We start from the raw sequence: 17,842 nt of genomic DNA, 5'->3' as shown, positions 1-17,842 counted from the left end.
CTCATTTCCTTATGGTGGAAGGTAGACAGAATATTATGGTTGCTTGGAGGGATGGTTGAGATCTCACAATGCTCAGTACAAGCTGCAGCTATCAGTCAAGCTCGGTGTGTGGAGATTGAATACACTTGGGCTCAAGTGCTATTTGATTCTATAGCTCTACAAATAAAATGCTCATCTTTATATCAATGGATTTTCAAAGTAAATATACTAGACACACCAGATCTAAAAGAGCTATTTATTAATGTATAGAGTTGCACTGGGACATCTAATGACAGATCCACTTTGAGTGCAGATTAAAACCAAAGGTGAATCTTCTTATTCATCTTTCTAGACAGTATGATGACTTTTCACATCCACAGCTCTCCACTGAAGAATTTCCTCTTCTCCGGTCTTCTGCAGGAATTCTCCTGCATAAAAATATCTTCTGTATGTTGTCCACAAGAATAATTGTCTCTCACTGTGCTCCCTGTAAGATGACTCCCATACTGTCTCTCTTATTGTACGTGGCCTCCATACTGTCCTCTCTCCTGTATAGGGATAGGTACTAGGTACACCTAATACTGTGTACCCCAATACTGTGAAGTCTCAATACTGTGCCCCCCTCCTAACCCTCCCCTGTACATACTGTCCCTATTCTGACTCCATAGCTAGGCTGAAAGTATAGGGCGCTTGAGACATAATTTCTAGTCTGCCTCTGTATAAACCAGTACTCACACATAGATATAGCATCATCAGATAGCTTGAACTCGACTATAGGAGGCATGTGTGAAGATTTCACAAGAAGGTTTATTTTCCAACTGAATTATTTTAGATATCCACATATACAGCAGGTAAAAAAATACTTTTCTGACCAGAGCTGCAAACATATGGGTTTTTTAGAATGCTGATACAGTAAGTGAGGAAGAAAATGGGGAAGAAGGGAGGGGTTGCTGACATCAAAGAGAGACAGGGAGAGAAGAAGGACAAACATCGAAAGATGGCAAACCTTATTGCATAACAAAAAACAGCACAATATACAGTACCAGCCCATTGATAATGCAATACTGTCTGTATGGTTCCCTAATCATGGGACATGAAAGTCCCCTCCATACTGTACCCCATGCCTTTCTCTGTCTATACTGCCTCCCCACACTACACAACATTACCCAATATCTATACTGTGCCCCTTCACATTTTTCACCCCCATACTGTCCCCTCCCAGTTCCCCCAACTCATCATTATTTTATTTATATGATATTATTATTTCATTCACTTAGAGTACCGTCACACAGTGGCACTTTGATCGCTAGGACGGCACGATCCGTGACGTTCCAGCGATATCGTTACGATCTCGCTGTGTCTGACACGCTACTGCGATCAGGGACCCCGCTGAGAATCGTACGTCATAGCAGATCGTCTGAAACTTTATTTTGTCGCTGGATCTCCCGCTGACATCGCTGAATCGGCGTGTATGACGGCGATTCAGCGATGTCTTCACTGGTAACCAGGGTAAACATCGGGTTACTAAGCGCAGGGCCGCGCTTAGTAACCCGATGTTTACCCTGGTTACCAGCGTAAACGTAAAAAAAACTACATACTTACCTTCAGCTGTCTGTCCCCGGCGCTGGGCTTCTCTGCACTCCTCCTGCATCCTGTGTCAGCGCCGGCCAGCCAGAAAGCACAGCGGTGACCTCACCGCTCTGCTTTCCGGCTGACCGGCGCTGACAGTGCAGGAAAGCACAGCGCCGGAGGACAGACACGGAATGTAAGTATGTAATGTTTGTTTTTTATACGTTTACGCTGGTAACCAGGGTAAACATCGGGTTACTAAGCGCGGCCCTGCGCTTAGTAACCCGATGTTTACCCTGGTTACCGGGGACCTCGGGATCGTTGGTCGCTGGAGAGCTGTCTGTGTGACAGCTCTCCAGCGACCAAACAGCGACGCTGCAACGATACGACATCGTTGTCGTATCGCTGCAGCGTCGTTTCAGTGTGACGGTACCCTTACTGACATTCATTTCACAGCTAGATAAACAATGTAAAAGTGAAATAGGGTCTTATCCAAGTACGGGCAGCACGGTGGCGCAGTGGTTAGCACAGCAGCCTTGCAGCGCTGGAGTCCTGGGCTCAAGCCCCACTAAGGACAACGTCTGCAAAGAGTTTGTATGTTGTCTCCGTGTTTGCGTGGGTTTCCTCCGGGCACTCCGGTTTCCTCCCACATTCCAAAGACATACTGATAGGGAATTTAGATTGTGAGCCCCATCAGGGACAGTGATGATAATGTGTGCAAACTGTAAAGCGCTGCGGAATATGTTAGCACTATATAAAAAAAAATAAAGAAAAAGAAAGAAAGTATTAAAGAGAAAGCAAAAGGGTAGGGGGTGCTCACCTTAAGGGGTTATGTGAGAAGCAACACCTAGAAAAGCATAACTCCCTTCCAAATGCTATATATATATATACAGTTGTGACAAGGGCAAAGTCAGCTTGCTGCTGATAGATGCCAAGCATCCAAGCATCGATGAAATTAAGAATTGTTGGTTTAATGTCAACGCATTTCAGAGTCACTCAGACTTCGGGACAGACCACAAATAAATCAAATTTCAGCATGGATTGTCATTTACCAGCAGAGCATGATACTTTCATAGCCCTTGTCATTAATTTCACAGCGCTTTATAGACATCATCATCACTGTCCCCATTAGGGCTCACAATCTAAAGTCCCTGTGAGTATGTCTTTGGAGTGTGGGAGAAAACTGGAGTACCCAGAGGAAACCAACACAAGCCTGGGGAGAACATACCAAGTAATTGCAGATGTTGTCCTTGGTTGGATTTGAACCCAGGACCCCAAAGCTACAAAATAACAGTGCTGCCACTTCAAATATTCCCCCTGCCAATAGGGTCTCCTCACACATTCCCCTTGCTCATATTGTCTCCTTACACATTCACCTCTCTGCCCATACTGTCTTCTTACATATTCCCCCCTTCACTTCGCATACTGCCTCCTCAAACATTCTTCCCTCACCCATACTTCTCATATATTCTCCCCACTACCCATATTATCTCCACACATCTCCCCACTACCCATATTATCTCCTACACATTCCCGTCTCCTCACACATTCTCACCCATGCACATATGGTCTCCTCATACACCCACCCATACTGTCTCTATGCACATTACCCACCCTCCCATACCCATATTGTCTCCTCACACATTCCTTCCTAATTGTTCTTTACCAATTTCATATAACCTCAGTATGAAAATATATTTTATGTGCAGCACTCTGGACTAGGTTGGCATTATGTAGCTAGTAAATAAAATATATTGATATAAAATATCTTTCCCATTATGCAGTAAGTGAACTAATGTGTATAATTTTTTTTACTTTTTTTTAGGATCTTGGCTAACAGGGTATCTTGCATGGGAAATGGGAGCAGCACAGTCTACGTACACTTCATCATATTACACCAGCTGGTCCACTTCTTACTCCTATTCGTCCACCTGCCACTGCCTTTGCTGAATACAAACTAACTTCCTGCTGTCTCTACTCATCTGTTGTCCTGCAAGAATAGCCATGCCATCCATATCTCATAGGATGCTGAGAATTCCTTTCCACTTCACTTTCCCCTGCAACTACAGTCATAAAGAAGAGAGTGGACCAATGAATTACTCACCCCCTCAATGTCTTCAGTGGAAGGAAAATGTACGACTGGAATTATATAGACTTCTTTTGCTTAAATGACTTATTGCTGCTACAATGAGAATTGTACTTTGTTATATAAGGTGTGGAACTGTTAGAAGGGTAAAGGTTTTGCATTGGAGTAGCAACACTTCATCGTCATCTCCCTATTACCCATGATGCACTTTGAATTGAAAACGTTTTAATGGCGAATATTGTACTTTTTATTTTAACAAAGGCCACCTTTATGTCTAATACCATATTAGACACATTAGTGTTAGGCTTTATGATTTTAATCCGCACAGAGTGCAGTAGAAGGCAGCATGAATAGTTGATATTGTGGTTTCTTGTACAGGCTAGATGGCAAAAGAGATCTGTAAATGTTTATTCTACTCACATTTCTTTGAAAACTCCCCCCTAAACGGCACCCCAATTGGGAACAGAGCAAAAGCGTTGAACTAAAAGACCAAAATTCCCCTAGGGTGTAAAATAATCCGACAAGGGAGGGAGGAGATATTTGCTGAGCGTCATAAGAGATACAGGATGAAATTTCACCCTCCCTAGATTTCACTGATCCAGGAAGCCAGCGAGACAATCTCTCCGCATACACACAGCCCTTTCATGATAATTAGAATAGCATGGGCATGCCAATGGTGGAATGGGGGCCAAGTGGATTTTTTTTTTTCCCCAGACACCCCTTTCCTTGGAACCACAACCCCCCTTTTTTCCTGCCTGCTATTCTGTTTTCCTGTTTGCTTACTCCTGTCTTGATGAAGAAAAATGTGCAATTCAGTCCTCAGTCACTGGAGTGAGGATACAACAGGGTAGAAGACACATTTCTATAATTATGTGCACTTGTACAGATGTAGCCAAGAGTCCAAACGACGTAGCACAGAGCTCGTGTGCCAGCACTTATCTTTAAGAAAAAGTGGAACTGATGTAATGTATCCCCATCATTTTTTTCATACATGTTTGGAGAAATCTCATTAAATCACATTGTGATTCAGTGTATATGTTTACTAATACAAATAAAGCATTTGCTCATTCACTTTTTCTGCACAGTGCCTGCTAATTGAAGTAGACATACATTTTTGTACAATTCTGTGGATTCAATATAAAGGCATTCTGTGCAGTATGGATTGGAGCATAGCAGCTTTTTTAGTGTATGTGTACTGTTAGTACCATGTATATACTGTATTTCTATAGCTTTGTTTGTAAAAAAGAAGAAAAAAAGACAAAAACAATTTCAATTAGCAGTTTAAACTACTGTTTCGGAAATGACCCCTTTATTTATTAACATGGACTCGATTCCGAATTTGTGGAGTTGTCAAATCCTCTTTCTGTCATGTTACATGTTTCCAGAATTGTAACTTTTAACCTGTTGGCAACAGCCGACCGATCCATTTATTTCCAAAATTAAAATGCTACACGTCATTCTTAGGTAAATTTGAAGAAACACTGTACTGTTATTCACATTCCCTCCGTGATGAAGGCGACTTGTGTGCGTGGAAAGGACGTGAACTGAAGTGTTTGTGTTTTGTTGGATTAATAGGATAATGATATCTTTATGGACTGTTCTTAAGAACATCTCTTTTTATCCTATAAATTTCTGTGCAAACTTTGAAGATGTTGTTTTTTCATGGTTTCTATACTACTCGGCATATATAAGACAAAGCAGTCAACGCTATTAGTTCTTAGAATTATTAATTTGTGTATTATTATTATTTATTATTACAGTGCCATTTATTCCATGGCGCTTTACATGTGAGGAGGGGTATACATAATAAAAACAGGTACAATAATCTTAAACAATATAAGTCACGACTAGTACAGTAGGAGAGAGGACCCTGCCCGCGAGGGCTCACAATCTACAAGTATGCAGTTATCATGTCATAAGTGTTAATGCCATTGGCATATCAGTAGTATAGGAGATGTGATTGTCGTCATACTGAGCCTGCTTCATAATTCCAAATTTGGAGAAAAGATGCTTTGTAATCTGCTTTCCTCTGCTACCAATATCTGTTCTAAGATCTGCAAATCTGTACACTCGAACTGGGGCAAAAGACCTATGGACTATAGGCACCTAAGGATATGCCTGGATTTCGGTAGTATGGTCCAAGGGCCACAATGCCATAATGAACCAATCCCAAGGTCCGCAAAAAATTTGATTTAATTAACTTAATGTACTTATATCAATACATCACCAGAACCAAGTTTTGAGTATTTGAGGAGGATTTGGAGAGATTCTGCTAATTATTTTGCTCCAAAAAATAAACGTAAACAAAAGCTAACTTGCACTGAATTTTTAGAGCATAAACTGAGCACAATCTGGCCACATGCTCCTCATAATCTCAAATTTTTAACTTTTATCATAGCCATGGTGCAAGTTTTGGACCGCCACATGTGTACAAAATCAGAACTACCATCACCACATGAATGCAGGGGGAAAAGTGCCAGGGAGCCCAGTCCAGATCTGGCACAACCAGTAAATACGCCTGTTTGGCTGATATTAGGAATGCAGAGCCAGGACTGGGATCACTACAGCAGGACGTTGCTCCTCGTAAACAGGAAAATTACTGCTGTATTAAAGAGGGAAATAGGAGTGCAGCAAAGGCCAGACAGATGTTGATGGTAGGGGACTTTGTAATTAGACGGACAGACAGTCATCTGCCACTGAGACCATGAATGCCGAATAGTGAGTTGTCTGCCAGGTGCTCGGGTTCGACATATTGTGGATGGGATAGACAGATTGCTGTGTGGGGCTGGGGAAAACCCAGCAGTCATAGTATAACATCGTTACCAATGACAAAGTTAGAGGGAGGTGGAAGGTCTTTAAGAATGATTACAGGGAACTAGGAGAGAAGCTGAAGGCCAGGACCTCTAAGGTGTTTTGAGAAATACTGTCAATGCCATGAGCATCACTAGATAAGCAGCGGGAGCTGAGGAAGTTAAATAAGAGGCTTAGAAACTGGTGCAGGAAGGAAGAGTTTGGGTTCTTGGAGAACTGGGCCAACTTTTCTGTCAGCTAAAGGCTCTACGGTAGGGGCAGACTGCACCTCAATGGGGAGGGTGTAGTTGTGCTTGGGGAAAAAATGGTAAGACGGAGGAGCTTTTAAACTATTATCTGGGGGAGGGGGGGTAGTGATAATAAGGGGATAGATAGAATAGACAGAGAGAGGGAGGCAGTAGGGGTAAATAAGGATTAGGGGAGCTGGGATATGTAAGGAAAGCAGGGAGCTGGAGTAACAAATGTGCTAATAATATTTAATGTTTGCTGGCAAATGCAAGAAGTCTAGCAAGCAAAATGAGTGAACTGGAGACTCTTATGATGGTCACAGAATAATAATCTTTATTTTTATATAGTGCTAACATATTCCATAGCCCTTTACACACATTATCATCGCTGTCCCCAATGGGGCTCACAATATAAATTCTCTATTAGTATGTCTTTGGAGTGTGGGAGGAAACCGAAGAACCAGGAGGAAACCCACGCAAACATGGGGAGAACAAACTCATTGCAGATGTTGTTCTTGGTGGAATTTGAACCCAGGACTCCAGCGCTGTAAGGCTGCAGTGCTAACCACTGAGCCACCATGCTGCCCTCAGAATACGATATGGTGGGCATTACGGACACCTTGCTTGATGAGAGCCATGTCTGGGTAATACATGTAAAGAGTTACACTACATTAAAACCTGTGCTCAATGAAGACATTTGGGGAGTTACAGCAATGTAGAGTCACTATGGGTAAATGTACATGGGGATGGCAATAATGGAAAGTTGCTCATTGGAGTTTGCTACAAGCCTCCTAATATAGCTAAACAGGTAGAGGATGAAATACTGCAACAAATGAAAAGGCAGCAAACATTAATAGGGTTCTTATAATGGGGGATTTAAACTATCCAGACATTCAATGGGACATAGAATCTTCTGGCTGTGCTAAAAGGTACAATTTCTTAGGGTACCGTCAAACAGTGGCATTTTGATCGCTACAACGGCACGATCCGTGACGCTCCAGCATCGTAACAATATCGCTCCAGCGTCGTAGACTGCTGTCACACTTTGCAATGTACGACGCTGGAGCGATAATTTCATGACGTATGTGCGATGTAGAAGCCGTTGGTTACTATGCGCACATCGTATACAATATCGTGCACACCTTTGTTACACCATGCGATCATGCCGCCACAGCGGGACACTAGACGACGAAAGAAAGTTTCAAACGATCTGCTACGACGTACGATTCTCAGCGGGGTCCCTGATCGCAGGAGCGTGTCAGACACAGCGAGATCGCTGGAATGTCACGGATATATCGCTGGAACGTCACGGATCGTGCCGTCGTAGCGATCAAAATGCCACTGTGTGACAGTACCCTTAGTTTCTTTCCACAGTTCAAGACAATTACCTCTCAGCTGGTAGATGAACCAACCAAGGGAGGTAATCTGCTGGATCTGGTTCTGTCAAATAGACCAGATACAATTTCAGATCTACAGGTCAGGGATCATGTGGGAAGCAGTCACCATAACATGGTAAGTTTCAATGTAATTTTTAGTCAAACATTCAAAAGGGAAAATGCCAAAGCCTGGAATTTTAAGAAAACTGGTTTCAACAAATTAAAGGAAAAGCTTAATCATATAGACTGGGACAATGTCATGGTAACTGGGGATACCAAACATAAATGGGACATTTTTAATGAAATACTACTAGAATCCTGCAGAAAACTTATACCCTCTGGTAATAAAATGTCAAGGAATAAAAAGAAACCATTGTGGATGAATAAAACAGTACAAAATAAACAAAATAAGACAAAAACAAAGGGCATTCAAAATCTTGAAAGCCAAGAATACTGAAATAGCATTTCAGGAGTATAAAGATCTAGATCTAAAAAAAAGTAAAAAAGAAATCAAGCTAGTAAAGTTATCCATAAAGAAACAAATCGTCAACAACATTAAAATAAATCCCACATTTTTTTATAAATACATCAATGCCAAAAATAAAAAAATAGATGGTATTGGCCCCTTAAAAGATGATATAAACTGTGCAGGAGGTGTGGGTTAAATCCGCGCTGCCTTAATGATGAAGTTCCAAGGATAATAAATTTAAAAGGTGGTATTAAATTTAAAAGGTGGCATTATACAATGTTGTATGTGGAATTTCCTGAAGAAGAGGTCGCACTGACCTTGAAACGCGTTGAATAAACCACCTTTTAAATTTATTATCCTTGGAACTTCATCATTAAGGCAGCGCGGATTTAACCCACACCTCCTGCACAGTTTATATTGTCATACGGCCGTTGATCGGCTTGTGGATCTGCAGCAGCCAAAATCGCTACATGCTTTTCATTCAACAAAATCAGGTGAGCAATTCTAAGAAAGCTCTCTTGGTTATCTAGAGGATAAGACCCTATTTTGCGCTTTGTGTCTCCATTTTTTTTTCCTATAGCAACCCCTTAAAAGATGACAATAACAAGATAATCACAGAGGATAAAGAAAAGGCTGAGATATTAAACAGGCACTTTTCATTCATATTCAACAATGAGCTGTCTGTTACAGGGATCATTCAAAAAGGCAAAAATCAAAATTCACAACCTGATATACCTAGTTTATCATAAAAAGAACTGCATCTACGACTGAGCAATTTAAACATTGACAAGTCCCCCGGCTGAAATGGCATTCAGCCACGGATAGTGACGGAATTATGCTCAATAACTGACAGACCACTGTATCTCATATTCTTAGACTCTCTTGTACCAGGGCTGGTGCCACACGATTGGAGGAAGGCTCATGTAGTACCAATATTTAAGAAAGGTAAGAAGGTGGATCCAAGCAGCTACCGTCCGGTAAGCTGTGTCATCAGTAGTGTGCAAAATATTTGAGGGCATTATTAAAGATGACCTGCAGAAATATAGTGTACATAATAATAACTGACAACCAGCATGGATTCATGAAGAACAAGTCGTGTCTAACTAATTGTTGGGTTTCTATGAGGAGGTGAGTGCGAATCTGGATGTAGGTAATGTGACTGATGTGATTTATCTGGACTTTGCAAAGGCATTTGAGACAGTTCCACATAATAGCCTTATACTTAACCTACAAAAGCAAGGACTGGGGGAAACTATATGCCAATGTGTAAGGAATTCGCTAAATGACAGGAAACAAAGAGTTGTCATAAATGATACGTTCTCTAAATGGGCTATAGTCAGCAGTGGGCTACCGCAGGGATCTGTGCTAGGACCGATTCTTTTTAACCTCTATTAATGACCTTGTGGGTAGGATTGAGAGTAAAGTGTCAGTCTTTGCTGATGACACAAAACTATGTAGGATATTAAAATCTGACCTTGACATTGCAATATTGCAAAACGATCTGAATAAGATGACTGAATGGGCAAACACTTGGCAAATAAGATTTAATGTAGATAAATGTAAAGTAATGCACCTAGTATGGAGTAATCATATTGCTGCATTTACATTAAATGGGAGTATACTTGGGACTATAGAACAAGAGAAGGACAAGTAATCTGAGCAATGTCAATGTCAAGCAGCAGCCACAAAAGTAAACAAGATTTTAGGATGTATAAAAAGAGAGATAAAATCCCACGATCCCAACATATTTTCACCACTTTATAAATCACTGGTGAGGCCTCATCTAGAATATGGGATGACGCTTTTGGGCTCCACATTTTAAAAAGGATATTCAGAAGTTAGAATCAGTTCAAAGACAGGCAACTAGATTATTATAAGGGATGGAAGGCCTCTCATATGAGGAGAGGTTGGAAAAGTTGGGCTTGTTTAGCTTAGAAAAAAGACGCCTATTTTACATGTATAAATATATGTGTGGCCAGTACAAAACACTGGCACATGTCTTATTACTTCCAAAGACCATACTGAGGACTAGGGGACACTCATCACATGTGGAAAAGCGATTCTGGCAGCTAAACTGGGTTTTTTTTTACAGTTAGAAAAATCAGACTGTGGAATGCCCTACCACAGGAGGTAATAAAGGCAGACACTATAACAGCTTTTAACCCCTGTCTGACCTCGGACGGGATAGTACGTGAGCCCGCATCAAAGCCGGGACATGTCAGCTGTTTTGAACAGCTGACATATGCCCGTAATAGGCGCGGGCAGAATCGCGATCTGCCCGCGCCTATTAACTAGTTAAGTGCCGCTGTCAAACGCAGACAGCGGCATTTGACTACCGCAACCGGCCGGGCGGCCGGAAATGACGGCATCGCCGACCCCGTCACATGATCGGAGGTCGGCGATGCTTCTTCATTGTAACCATAGAGGTCCTTGAGACCTCTATGGTTACTGATCGCCGGTAGCTGTAAGCGCCACCCTGTGGTCGGTGCTCACAGCACACCTACATAGCAGCGAACAGCAGATCGCTGCTATATAGCAGAGGTGATCGTGCTGTGCCTGCTTCTAGCCTCCCATGGAGGCTATTGAAGCATGGCAAAAGTAAAAAAAAAATGTGAAAAAAAAAAAAAATATATAAAAGTTTAAATCACCCCCCTTTCGCCCCAATCAAAATAAATCAATAAAAAAAATCAAATCTACACATATTTGGTATCGCCGCGTTCAGAATTGCCCGATCTATCAATTAAAAAAAAGCATTAACCTGATCGCTAAACAGCGCAGCGAGAAAAAAATTCAAAACGCCAGAATTACGTTTTTTTGGTCGCCGCGACATTGCATTAAAATGCAATAACGGGCGATCAAAAGAACGTATCTGCACCAAAATGCTATCATTAAAAACGTCATCTCGGCACACAAAAAATAAGCACTCAACCGACCCCAGATCATGAAAAATGGAGATGCTACGAGTATCGGAAAATGGCGCAATTTTTTTTTTTTTAGCTAAGTTTGGTATTTTTTTCACCACTTAGGTATAAAATAACCTAGTCATGTTAGGTGTCTATGAACTCGTACTGACCTGGAGAATCATAATGTCAGGTCAGTTTTAGCATTTAGTGAACCTAGCAAAAATGCCAAACAAAAAACAAGTGTGGGATTGCACTTTTTTTTGCAATTTCAGCGCACTTGGAATTTTTTTCCCGTTTTCTAGTACACGACATGCTAAAACCAATGATGTCGTTCAAAAGTACAACTCGTCCCGCAAAAAATAAGCCCTCACATGGCCAAATTGACGGAAAAATAAAAAGTTATGGCTCTGGGAAGGAGGGGAGTGAAAAACGAACACGGAAAAACGAAAAATCCCAAGGTCATGAAGGGGTTAAAAATGGCCTAAACAATTTCCTTGATACACAAAACATTTTGGGTTATAGCTAAATTGGAGATGAAATGTACAATTGGTGGAGAAAGGTTGAACTTAATGGACCTAGGTCTTTTTTCAACCTACGTAACTATGTAACTGACTCAGAAGGGTTCTATGAAGATTCACCTAGTGGTGGATACACCTCTTCCTCCAGAAGATGATTCCTATTTATATTGGTATCCCCTTGTATATGGATGGCATAATGGCTAGTGAAAACCATAAGTTTTGGTATCTTGTGCCCAGTGCAACAAAAGCTACTTGCTACTTTGGAAGTGGAAGAGAGACTAATTAAAAAGGAGTTGTCCAGGTTTGGCATGAAAGTCTGCATCACTCTGTGACTGTACAGTTGTGAATCCCCACATTGCGCATAGATCGCACTCTCAGGATTGTCCTATGTTGGTGGCTAGACCGGTAGTCAAGCAACCACAAGTGTGCAACATGCATATTGCCAGCCACAATACAATTAGAAGTCTGTGGCGTCAATATAGGTGAATTGGGCATGTCCACACATGTCTAGTTGTAATATGGGCAGAAGTATACAAATCGCATACTTACAGTCAGATGACTAACCGGTCTAGCTGCTGGCACGAGAGAATCCTCACAGCTTGCTATGTGCGTGATATGAGAATTCACAATTCTGCTGCCAATGAGTAACTGAAGACTTTAACTTTTAGGCCACTGTGTGGCTGTACAGGGTTCTCTAGTGGTATGTCTGCCCCTCAGGGGTGGGCTGGGTGGCAGAGAGGCAAATGCCCCTCGGGCCGCTTACCCAGCTGCTGTACAGGGCCAGCCACCTGATGGCTACGCAGAGCAAATTGTGCACAGCCGTATCACAGTGTATCAGCACACACGTCTGTGCCGTGGCCGGAAGCTGTATAGGCCGTCTAACCTTGACGGCTGTGCAGCTCCCACTCCTTCTATGTTCTCTGTACTTCCTGGTCAGGTGTTGGGTGTGCATGATAACATCATCGCGCATGCGCCGACATGTCCCAGATGCTGGAAGCAGAGAGGCGCTGCAGGGGAGCGACTGTGAGGTAAGTATGAAAAACTTTTTTGTTTTCTTTATAAAATGAATACAATGGGTGAGGTTAACTGCAAGTGATGAAGTGGGGAGGTGTAAGGAGGACTGCACATGATGGACTTTGGGGGTTAAAGGAGACTGCTCATGATGGAGTGGGGGGGTAAGTGGGGCTGCACATGATAAAGGGGGAGTGGGGCTGCACATGATGGAGTTTGGGGGTTAAAGGAGACTGCACATGATGGAGTGGGAGGTAAGTGGGGCTGTATATGATGAAGGGGGAGTGGGGCTGCACATGATGGAGTTTGGGGAAGTGGGGCTGTACATGATGGAGTGGGACCGCACATGATAACGTGGGGGGTAAGTGGGATTGCACATGATGAAGGGGAAGTGGTGCTGCACATAAAATGGGGGTAAGGTTGACTGCACATGATAAAGTGGGGGGAGTAAGGGGGACTGCACATGATGAAGGGGGAGTGGGGCTGCACATGATAAAGTGGGGGAGTGGGGCTGCACATGATGAAGTGGGTGGGTAAGGGGGACTGCACATGATGAAGTGGGCGGGTAAGGGGGACTGCACATGATAAAGTGGTGGGTAAGGGGGACTGCACATGATAAAGTGTGTCTGAGGTGGGACTGCACATGATGAATTGGAAGGGGGATAGGGGGCTGCAAATGATGAAGGGGCACTGCAGATGAAGTGAGGGGGTGGTAGGGGACTGCAATGGATGAAGTAAGGGGACTTCAAATTAAAGTGGGGGGACTGCAAATGATGAAATGGGGAGAGGATAGGGGACTGCAAATGATGAATTCAGTGTGGGGGACGGGAACAGCAATTTAATTGAAGGTGGGGGTGGGGAGAGCAAATGATGATCTAGAAGGAGAATAAATAATAAATTTTGAGGGTGGGAGAGTAAATGATGTATTGAATTTGGGGTAGAGCAGTTGATAATGAATAGAGGGTGGGAGGGAAAGACATAACATGAATTGGAGCGGGAGGGGCATGTAAATATAATCAATCGGGGATAGGGTTAGAGCGGGAGGTACATAGTGGGGGGCGTTAAGGATGAAGTGACTGGTAATGAATTGGAGGAAAGAGTACAGGTGCTAATTAATTTATAAATTAAATGAGGAAAGTGGCTATTTATAGTTAGTGGGTGGACGGTGGTGGATCATAATTTATATTTGGAATGGTGGGTTAATAATAATAATAATAATAATAATAATTTTATTTCTTTAGTGCCAACATATTCTGCAACACTTTACTTTTTAGAGGGGACTTGTACAGACAATTTACATTAAGCATAATAATAAACAGATAGATCAACAGATACCAAAAGGAATGAGGGGCCTGCTCACAAGCTTACAATCTATGAGGTTGGGTGGGTGCTCAGTGGATATTATTTGATATGAATGGGGACATTATTAGTTTTGATAGGGGCACTCAGATTTCTTTTATTTGGGGGGGGGGGCATTGCTACTTTAAGTGAGCACTTAAGGGTATTTGTTGCTGGAAGGGGGCACTTGGGATATTATATCCTTCAAAGGACCATACAGGTCTTTGCACAGTAGAGGAATTAATACTTTCTGTGGGACACTTTAATTTTTTGGGGGTGGGAGTAATCCTAGTATTGACACAATTGATTAAATATTGGGGTCAGTTGTCCACACTGAGGTGCACACAGAGTGGGGAGTTTTTTGTAGGTTGGGAATAGATGGAGACGGCGCTGGAAATGTGAGAAGTCAAACGTACCTTTGTTGTAATCTGTGAAGACGAGTCTTGGCTGGAGAAGTTGCCATGTCGGTCTGGACCAGACAGAAAAGTGAAGGATCCGAATCAGAAAGAACGTCATGTGTAAGTTACTATATAAAACTGTACTGTAATCACTTGTTCTGCGGAACTGGTATCTACTAATATACGGTTACTGTAAGGTTGTAATATTTCTCTTTTTAGGTAGAATGTTTCTTAAATTTAGTAGCAGCTTAATGTAATTCAGTCATTATAGTAAAAAGTGTATGGTCGTATCATTGGTCTTTGTATAGAGCAGAGGTGTCAAACTGCATTCCTCAAGGGCTGCAAACAGGTCATGTTTTCAGGATTTCCTTGCTCTGCACAGGTGATAATTTAATCACCTACACACATAATGATTACAGCACCTTGTGCAAAGCTAAGGAAATCTGGAAAACACACATGGTTTGCGGCCCTCGAGGAATGCAGTTTGACACCTCTCGTATAGAGTGTAGTTTTATGTTGAGGTAATGGTGATATTATAATATTATGTATTGGCTGTGTGGTGGTGATAGTAGTAGGCACTGTTTAGCTGTATTGTTGTATGTTTGTAAGTAAGCTCCGTTATGGCACCATATCTAAACAGTAAGCTTGGTTCTGGTACTGTATCAATATAGTAATCTAGAAGTAATCTAGATTATGGTACCGTATGTATGCCATAATCTCTGTTCTGCGCTTGGTTCCATGTAGTAGACTTATTAAGCTCGGTTCTGCTCCTTTATCTCTGTAGTAAGTTTGATTCTGCTCCTTTTTCTCTGTAGTAGGCTTGGTCCTGCTCCCTTATCTCTGTAGTAAGCTCGGTACTGCTCCCATAACTCTTTAGTAAGCTCGGTTCTATTCCCATATCTCTGTAGTAAGCTCGGTTCTGCTCCCATATCTCTGTAGTAAGCTCTGTTCTGCTCCCATATCTCTGTAGTAAGTTCGGTTCTGCGCCCATATCTCTGTAGTAAGCTCGGTTCTGCTCCCATATCTCTGTAGTAAGCTCTGTTCTGCTCCCATATCTCTGTAGTAAGTTCGGTTCTGCGCCCATATCTCCAGAGTAAGCTCTGTTCTGCTCCCATATCTCTGTAGTAAGCTCTGTTCTGCTCCCATATCTCTGTAGTAAGCTCGGTTCTGCTCCCATATCTCTGTTATAAGTGCCGTTCTGCTCCCATATCTCCGAAGTAAGCTCTGTTCTGCTCCCATATCTCTGTAGTAAGTTCGGTTTTGCTCCCATATCTCTGTAGTAAGCTCTGTTCTGCTCCCATATCTCCTGAGTAAGCTCTGTTCTGCTCCCATATCTCTGGAGTAAGCTCGGTTCTGCTCCTATATCTCTGGAGTAAGCTCGGTTCTGCTCCCATATCTCTGGAGTAAGCTCGGTTCTGCTCCCATATCTCTGGAGTAAGCTCTGTTCTGCTCCCATATCTCCGGAGTAAGCTCTGTTCTGCTCCCATATCTCTGGAGTAAGCTCGGTTCTGCTCCAATATCTCTGGAGTAAGCTTGGTTCTGCTCCCATATCTATGCAGCAAGCTCCGTTCTGTTCCTATATCTGTGCACCAGCCTGATTTTAAAGCCTATTATCTCTGCTGCTTTAATGCAATGGCCAGAGATAAGCAGGGAAAAGGAAGGCCACCACAACTCGAGGGCCACTGCCTTGTGATTGCCTCCAGGCTGAAAAGTGCCAGCCAGCCCTTGCTGCCCCTGGTTATGCTCTTTATGAACTGCTAACACTGCATGCTGTCGTTATAGGCTACACACTACAGGTCGTTCTCAAAAAATTAGCATATAGTGTTAAATTTCATTATTTACCATAATGTAATGATTACAATTAAACTTTCATATATTATAGATTCATTATCCACCAACTGAAATTTGTCAGGTCTTTTATTGTTTTAATACTGATGATTTTGGCATACAACTCCTGATAACCCAAAAAACCTGTCTCAATAAATTAGCATATCAAGAAAAGGTTCTCTAAACGACCTATTACCCTAATCTTCTGAATCAACTAATTAACTCTAAACACATGCAAAAGATACCTGAGGCTTTTATAAACTCCCTGCCTGGTTCATTACTCAAAACCCCCATCATGGGTAAGACTAGCGACCTGACAGATGTCAAGAAGGCCATCATTGACACCCTCAAGCAAGAGGGTAAGATCCAGAAAGAAATTTCTCAACAAATAGGCTGTTCCCAGAGTGCTGTATCAAGGCACCTCAATGGTAAGTCTGTTGGAAGGAAACAATGTGGCAGAAAACGCTGTACAACGAGAAGAGGAGACCGGACCCTGAGGAAGATTGTGGAGGAGGACCGATTCCAGACCTTGGGGAACCCGAGGAAGCAGTGGACTGAGTCTGGTGTGGAAACATCCAGAGCCACCGTGCACAGGCGTGTGCAGGAAATGGGCTACAGGTGCCGCATTCCCCAGGTAAAGCCACTTTTGAACCATAAACAGCGGCAGAGGCGCCTGACCTGGGCTACAGAGAAGCAGCACTGGACTGTTGCTAAGTGGTCCCAAGTACTTTTTTGTGATGAAAGCAAATTTTGCATGTCATTCGGAAATCAAGGTGCCAGAGTCTGGAGGAAGACTGGGGAGAAGGAAATGCCAAAATGCCTGAAGTCCAGTGTCAAGTACCCACAGTCAGTGATGGTGTGGGGTGCCATGTCAGCTGCTGGTGTTGGTCCACTGTGTTTCATCAAGGGCAGGGTCAATGCAGCTAGCTATCAGGAGATTTTGGAGCACTTCATGCTTCCATCGGCTGAAATGCTTTATGGAGATGAAGATTTCATTTTTCAGCACGACCTGGCACCTGCTCACAGTGCCAAAACCACTGGTAAATGGTTTACTGACCATGGTATTACTGTGCTCAATTGGCCTGCCAACTCTCCTGACCTGAACCCCATAGAGAATCTGTGGGATATTGTGAAGAGAAAGTTGAGAGACGCAAGACCCAACACTCTGGATGAGCTTAAGGCCGCTATTGAAGCATCCTGGGCCTCTATAACATCTCAGCAGTGTCACAGGCTGATTGCCTCCATGCCACGCCGCATTGAAGCAGTCATTTCTGCCAAAGGATTCCCGACCAAGTATTGAGTGCATAACTGAACATTATTATTTGATGGT

The 17,842-nt window shown here is 42.7% G+C and overlaps 1 protein-coding gene across 2 annotated transcripts in view; it reads left to right on the top strand.

Annotated features, from left to right (window-relative positions):
- SOBP (sine oculis binding protein homolog) overlaps positions 1–5,282 on the top strand; it is a 323,668-nt gene extending 318,386 nt beyond the window's left edge. For both annotated transcript variants that reach the window (XM_069726271.1, XM_069726273.1), the window contains one exon: positions 3,374–5,282. The gene's annotated coding sequence lies outside the window, so the exon portion shown is untranslated. The remainder of the gene's footprint in view (positions 1–3,373) is intronic.
- The last annotated feature ends 12,560 nt before the right edge of the window (positions 5,283–17,842 follow it).

Source organism: Ranitomeya imitator, chromosome 5 (assembly GCF_032444005.1).
Source record: "Ranitomeya imitator isolate aRanImi1 chromosome 5, aRanImi1.pri, whole genome shotgun sequence".
Classification (NCBI taxonomy): Eukaryota; Metazoa; Chordata; class Amphibia; order Anura; family Dendrobatidae; genus Ranitomeya; species Ranitomeya imitator.
The sequence above is the reverse complement of the archived record's forward strand: the minus strand, read 5'-3'. Positions and strand labels throughout refer to the sequence as shown.